At 41.9% G+C, this 7,299-nt stretch overlaps 1 long non-coding RNA gene across 7 annotated transcripts; it reads left to right on the forward strand.

The window, feature by feature from the left end:
- The first annotated feature begins 2,005 nt into the window (after positions 1 to 2,005).
- On the forward strand, positions 2,006 to 7,068 carry LOC141002633 (uncharacterized). Of its 7 annotated transcripts, none has more exons than XR_012179736.1 (8): positions 2,006 to 2,775; positions 2,972 to 3,104; positions 4,335 to 4,389; positions 4,546 to 4,639; positions 4,736 to 4,868; positions 5,017 to 5,190; positions 5,495 to 5,744; positions 5,844 to 7,068. It is a non-coding gene; the product is annotated as an uncharacterized lncRNA (long non-coding RNA). The 7 variants fall into 7 exon arrangements; XR_012179766.1 differs by having other exon boundaries at positions 5,026 to 5,190; XR_012179835.1 differs by having other exon boundaries at positions 5,112 to 5,190.
- The last annotated feature ends 231 nt before the right edge of the window (positions 7,069 to 7,299 follow it).

The raw sequence follows: 7,299 nt of genomic DNA on the forward strand, positions 1-7,299 counted from the left end.
AGTAAATGGAGCAGTTGACAGGTACTCTTGTCGGTCAGAGGCAGATAAAGGAAAAACCGTAAATCCCACAGAAAAAGTTGACACATTGTGAGAAAGAAGACAAGTGTGGCTACATTTTGGTGAAAAAATTACTGTCCTACTGTGAAATTTGTGGCTGTGGTCATCAGAGAAAGACAAAAGTTGTGAGAGTTTTTCTGAGTCTCCCCCCACTCTGTCAGCAGGCTCTGCACGAACATTCCGCAATACACACCCATTATAAACTCCAGATTTCTTCCAAAATCGCTCACCGCTCACCAAGGGTCATAGGTCAAAAACGAAACATCGTGCAAAAAAACTTCAAATACAACTTACATAGACAAGACCCGTGGCTACGTTTTAAAGTTGGAATGGAGTTTGTAGGTCAATGTGGGGCAGAGCGGGAGATGTTTGAAGGAGGTGGAAGATTTGCAAGTTTTTTGACCTCATCCCATTCATTGCTTATGGAAAAGGTTTTCGCGTCTTACGACGCGAAAAATTAATTTTTGGAAGATAAAAGTAATAGCATACCGAGTCAGATCGAGCCGCACGTGGTGATATATTTTTTGTTTGTGTGCGCTGAACGGTGCGGCACGAGTTAAGCGCCGAAAGTTAGACAGAGTGAATATGAATTGTGTGTCTCTGCTGGCCCAGTTGATCTCGGTTGCTATGGCAGTGGTTGTCGGGAAGCCCTAGCAACGGCCTGTGACCACAGCTGCGGTCTGTGACAGAGCTGATCTGAGAGTGACTTTTGGCTCAGAAGCAGGACTTCAAACTACTGCTATATCTTCAAAACCAAACATGATATCAGCAAAATTTCTTCACCATCAAGCCAGAAAGGCCTTAAAGAACACAGCCATAATTTTTTGTGGTCCTAGCTTCTAAAATGTGGTAATAAGAGCGAGTTAAAAACAGGTGCAGTTTGGAAAAATCCTGGAAAATCCTCCTCCTGATTAACATTGGAGTAAATGGAGCAGTTGACAGCTACTCTTGTCGGTCAGAGGCAGATAAATGAAAAACCGTAAATCCCACAGAAAAAGTTGACACATTCTGAGAAAGAAGACAAGTGTGGCTACATTTTGGTGAAAAAATTACTGTCCTACTGTGAAATTTGTGGCTGTAGTCATCAGAGAAAGACAAAAGTTGTGAGAGTTTTTCTGAGTCTCCCCACACTCTGTCAGCAGGCTCTGCACGAACATTCCGCAATACACACCCATTATAAACTCCAGATTTCTTCCAAAATCGCTCACCGCTCACCAAGGGTCATAGGTCAAAAACGAAACATCGTGCGAAAAAACTTCAAATACAACTTACATAGACAAGACCCGTGGCTACGTTTTAAAGTTCGAATGGAGTTTCTAGGTGAATGTAGGCCAGAGCGGGAGATGTTTGAAAAACGTTGCCGATTTGTTGAGATTTTTTGAGTTTTTTTTCGTCGTCCCATTCATTCCTTATGGGAAATTTTTTTCGTTTTTCGCGTCTTACGACGCGAAAAATTAACTTTTGGAAGATAAAAATAATAGCACACCGAGTCCGATCGAGGCGCATTTTTTGATATATTTTTTGTGTGTGTGCGCTCAAAGCTGCGGGGTGAGTTAGGTGCCAAAAAAAAGGTAGGAGGAAGAATAATAAAAAAGAGGCGCGGGGAATAACAATAGTGGGCTGTGCTTCGCACAGCCCACTATGGACACCTATAGCTTTGCTATAGAGGTGTCCATAGTGGGCTGTGCGAGCACATCCCACTAATAAAAAAGAGGCCCGGGGAATAACAATAGTGGGCTGTGCTTCGCACAGCCCACTATGGACACCTATAGCTTTGCTATAGAGGTGTCCATAGTGGGCTGTGCGAGCACATCCCACTAAAGAGGCGCGGGGAATAACAATAGTGGGCTGTGCTTCGCACAGCCCACTATGGACACCTATAGCTTTGCTATAGAGGTGTCCATAGTGGGCTGTGCGAGCACATCCCACTAATGAAACAAATGAGGCACTCCACCGGAGGCAAACAAATGGCTATAAACCAGACCTGGAATTCACTGAGAAAAATTACAAACAAAAAGTCACTCACTTAAGAGGATCAAGAACAGAAATACAAACTTTGACTCTTGGCGATATCAAGGCTGTGAATGAGGGCTGGGGTGCGTGACGAATACAACACTCTGGCACAGAACAAAGGGAGACGCAGACTATAAGACATCAGGTGATGGAACACAGGTGGAAACAATTAGGGATTAGGGGAGACGTCAGACTGGTGGCACATGAGGAAGGGCAAGTGACCTGAAACGAGAGGAGAGTTACTTTTTAAAATAAAACAGGAAGTTAACGAGACACAAAACCCAGGACAAGACATTCCTCACCATGGTGTGGCAATGTCCAAATTCTTAACAACTATATTCTGATTTACTGTGACAGGGTAGAGTCAGCCAGATTGCTGCAATAGTAGTTCATTGAAGGAGGAGGAGGCTAGCATTTCTAGCAGTTCAGAGGACTTGCCAACATTGGCACCACTGCCTGTGAGTGAAACACACAAATTTATACAATGTCTTTAGCACAACGATCATGGCTAGAAGTACTACAGATAAATAAATAATCCTTGTAGTGATTGTTATATAACAGTATTTTCTTTCTTTTCTCGCACATAACATGTCATTATCCACACTGGGAAAATGCAGAAGACTGACCTATCCGCCAGAGTTTGACAAGTTACTGCGACACCTGTTTGGGAAAGAACTGAAGTGCAAGGACATCAGATGCCAACGGGTAAGTTTTGTTGTTGTATGCTTTAACAACACTGTCTTGCTGCTTTTAAAATGTGTCTCTTCCATTTTATTTACTTTCCACTGTAAAAAAGAAAACTGCCCTCTGAGCTTCAAGGCCTTGGCAGGATTACCTTCAAAACAATGCACATGACAGTGTTTATTTTCCCCCTTTTGTTTGTCCACCTTTTGGATCAAAGAAGTGCTAAAGGAGTCTGCGGAGCTGGTTACAGCGGCAAAGGAGCTAAATCTGCCATTGGACAACATCCGTGGAAGGCTGAGGAAACTGTTTGTATTTGCCAGACTTCTACCAGAAGGACAGCTGGAATTGAGGTACGTTGGGGAAAAAAATGGCATAGCGTAATGTAATAAGCTCACATTACCAATTTTACTTTAAATTGCAAGGTGTAACCCTAACCAGTCCCAATGTAGCATTCCTACTCATTGAAAATATTGCACAGAAATCACTACTGTAATTACAAGGATAACTCATATTCCAAAAGTGAAATCTTAGATGCTAACTCTAATTAAAAATGGGTGAATTTTGCTAATTAGCGATCAGCATTCCCAACAAGCGATCTTTCATGCCAAACTACTTCAAAAAAAAGAGACTTGAGTGACTATTGACAACACTCCCAGAATGCTTCTTGGTACACTATTGGGGAATGTAAACTCTTTCAGACATCAAAGGGTCACAGCCTTCAAAGGAGAATATAATAATCTCTCATTGTTCCATTGAGGCATTGGCAGCCATTCAAATAAAAGATGATGATAAAAGCTTTCGAAAACTGTAATCACAGGCCTGATGGGTTGCCCATTAAGTAATCAGAAAGTGACTGGTTTAGGATATAAATTCAGGAAGTGTCTTGTTCACTGTAGACAGGCCACCAGGATTCACTTCAGAAAACAGTAAGATGAAATGATACAGATAAAATCCCAATTAGTACTGCTTTCAATTTTTGGATTTTAATCGAAAACAAATTACCGGGGTAAAATGAAAAGCAGTGATTGTTCCAATATTGGCATTATAGCCGCCAATGAAAGGACCCATATATTACAAAATATTGAATAGAAATCTCTAATGAATCCCAATATAGCATCTATTTCCCTTTACATTCCACATATTAATTATTAATGTTATAAAATATGGTATTTTCTCTATTTCAAGGACCGTGTTGGAATGTCTTTCTCACGACCCAATTTGCCACTTAGGGATGCAAGTACGAACTGTGAAGAGAATTTTGTGTTAAATGGTTTGCAACATGTAGCGTGTTGTTGGCTTTGCTGCATATGTACACGGTAGCACTGTTCACACAATTCACAAATGTATTTCCAGCAATCTTCAGATGAAGATGTAGATTCAGGACATTAAGGAGGGAGAGGAGGAGCTAGGCTCACAGTTGACTACACATGATATAATGCGCATGCACACACACGCAACCTTAATTATTTTTTTCTTTTTTAAAGTACTTTACTAAAAGTCTGAATAAAGCAGGAAGAGTAAACAGAAGATGTGTAACTATTGACTGTTTAAATATGTGAATTTTCTTTTTGTATTGCAAGGAGCCTGGTGAGGACAAAGAGCCTGTAAAGGGCGAGTGGACCGTCCAAGTGCCTGGTATGTAACATTCCCCAAATGCCGTTTTGCTTCCTAGTGATTCCAGAGATGGAGACATATTACAAAAGCCCATCCAGCTCCCTAACCCAGTCCAAAATGGGGATAGTAGTGTCTAATTTATTTGATTATTTTGTTACATGTAGTCTCTGCTTATAGTCAGATGCCACAAACAACGATGCAAAGAACCTGGGCAGCAAGAGTCCTTGGCAGGGTGGCTGCCCCGCAAATCCCAGACACCCTTCATTGCCTTGTAAGACCAACATGTTCTTCATTTTCTTGTTAAAGTGTGCTGCATTTTAGACTCATGACATCAGTTGAAACTTAAACACTCTACATTCTCTTCCAGCCCACTGGTGATGTGCCTCCACCTCACTACCCTACTGAAAGTCTACCTCAAGCACACATTGTGGTTGTAAGGACTGGGGTGAGGGTAATACACAACAGCGTTCATGACTGTAGAGTCATACCGCTAGCTCTACGTAAGTATGTAGGGAGCAACCTTCTATTCGAATATTAGAAAGAGTATGGCCTAGACCTGCTTTATATGGAAAATGCCCCAAGATGAATGAAGAACTTATGTTATGGTTTGGCACTATAAACATCAAATAGACTTAACAATGTCCTTAGACTTTACAGGCACCCTTGAGAGACAAGAGCAGTGAGGCGCTCGAGCGTGTGTATGGTTTACTGAGTGGGTATATTGCATGTATCAATGGCCACAGGAAGGGGGTCATCACCAACCTTGCGGTGGAGGAGTTTGCCCAGGCAGAGGAGGATGAGTTGGAACGGAGGATAACTCGAGTAAGAGGATGCACCAAATTACAGCACATAGTGTAGAGTACTTCCCTTTCCACATATTGAATGTCAACTGTCAATGAATTCCAATATATCCTCTAAATTCCTTTATATTCCATGCATGGGTCACAATTTGCTATGCTTCCAAATACAGCATGAAAGTGCTCTACTTTCCACATAATGAATGAAAACTGCTAATTAATCCAAACTTAGCCTCTAACTTCCTTTACATTCCGGATATGGGCAATGATTTGCTATTATTCCACATTTCCACTACATGTCGGCGCTTGCTTGCTTGTTTCCTTCACAGGTTAAAGACCACAAAACCAAAGAGAGCTTTGGTCATGCCCTGATTCCACTTACGAAGAGATAGTACATGTGGTTTTACCGACTAATGTACAACCTACACAACTACCTAAGCGGCAACTCTGAACTGGTATTTTCCAACAACAACGGTGGCCCATATCATGAAATACTCACCGCTTTTCAGAACTGCTGGGAGTCATTTGGCCTTCCAGGGAGGCCAACGCTCTCCCTGCTTCGCAGCAGCATCAGCACGTGTAAGACATTTTCATTATTGTCAGATATTAATGACAAGCGTGCACAATTGTAATTATGCACAACTATTAATGTATTTGTAATCATTCCATTTTCTGTAGGTTGGGCGACGTTTGGAGGAGAGGAAGAAGGGAAACATCCACAGGCTGATGTGCCACTCAACAGCCACAGTAGAGAAATTCTATGAGGCTGACCTGGGCTTTGGCGAAGCTTTCCAGATGCGTGAAGACACAGCCAATCGCGCTTGCAAAGACAAACAAAAACAGGTGCAAGATCTACACCAACACGCAGGGTGAGAGCACAGAAAGAGTTGACAAGGACAACAGTGTTTCCATGACTTAAGAGGGAGCAGACAAGGGCAAGAAATGTGTTGCGAAGGAGACAGGACACAAGGAGGGCACAATGCAGTGTGACAGTGAAGCAGGAACAAGCAAGAACATAACACAGGGCAAAGGAAAGAAAATGACAAAGAGACTTATACGAGACAGTGGCAGCAGCGAAAGCTCAGAAGGAGGCAGCAGCCAAAAGCAAAAAGATGATGACAAAGAGGCTTAGAAAAGACAGAGACAATGACCCCGAGAGACCAGCTGACAATGTGGTAGAGGTTGGCTCATCTTCAGAGGAAGAGGAGGATGTAACAAAGACAACAGGGGCACCAGTTCGGGAAGATGCTGTAAGAAAGACAGTGAAACCGCACAAGGCCAAGAAACGTCCCAAGCTGTCTTGCACCCCAGTGAAGTCTACTGGGAAACATAACGAGGCCAAAAAAATTACCAGGCTTTCCTGCTCCCGAGTGAAGTCTCCTAGGACGAGAAACAAAAGCCCAAGAGCAAAGTACATTTACCTCCAAAAGAAGGTGAATGACTCTCCTCTCAAGAAACTCATCAGCCCTAGACGGCTTTGCCCACAAATGTGCCAGGTAGTGGTAAGGCAGTTGGATACCAAGGCTTTGACCTGAAGAGGCAGAGAGCAGTAAGAGCTAGAAAAGGTCTTTATCTCCAGGAACTTCAGGGGGCACCTTCTGGATCTCCTCCTTGGTCTGCTGCCTGTGCTGCGACGCCTTCTGGACCTCTTTAAGGAACTTTAAAAATGAAAGGACAAAAAAAAAATGTCAACAGTTCAATTGTTGCAGTGATTGTACAAAAAAAACCCTGAAAATCACAACAGTTTTTGTTAAAGATTGTATTTGAGTTTTATTTTAATACATTTTTAAAAGATTAATAATTATTTTAGTTAAAAATGTAAAGACGTTATTTTACTTTAAATTAATTCAAAACATTTTTTTCTATTAATAATTTTCATATGTTCAAATAAAGACTTCTGGAAAGTCAGTGTTTGACAGAAGTATTTCTTCTACAGGGATTAGCTGAAAGCATTGATAACCATTCCAAAATGTGTATTTTTATTTTCTGCAGTATCACCACAAAACATACTCTCGACTGGACCTTTTCTTTATGCTGAAGCACCATCTTTCCTCTGTGGTTTCCTGGGATATAGGATCCATCCTTATATCGGACCACTCACCAGTCTATCTTCAGCTATCTATCCCCCACCAAA

Source organism: Pagrus major, chromosome 1 (assembly GCF_040436345.1).
Source record: "Pagrus major chromosome 1, Pma_NU_1.0".
Taxonomy (NCBI): Eukaryota; Metazoa; Chordata; class Actinopteri; order Spariformes; family Sparidae; genus Pagrus; species Pagrus major.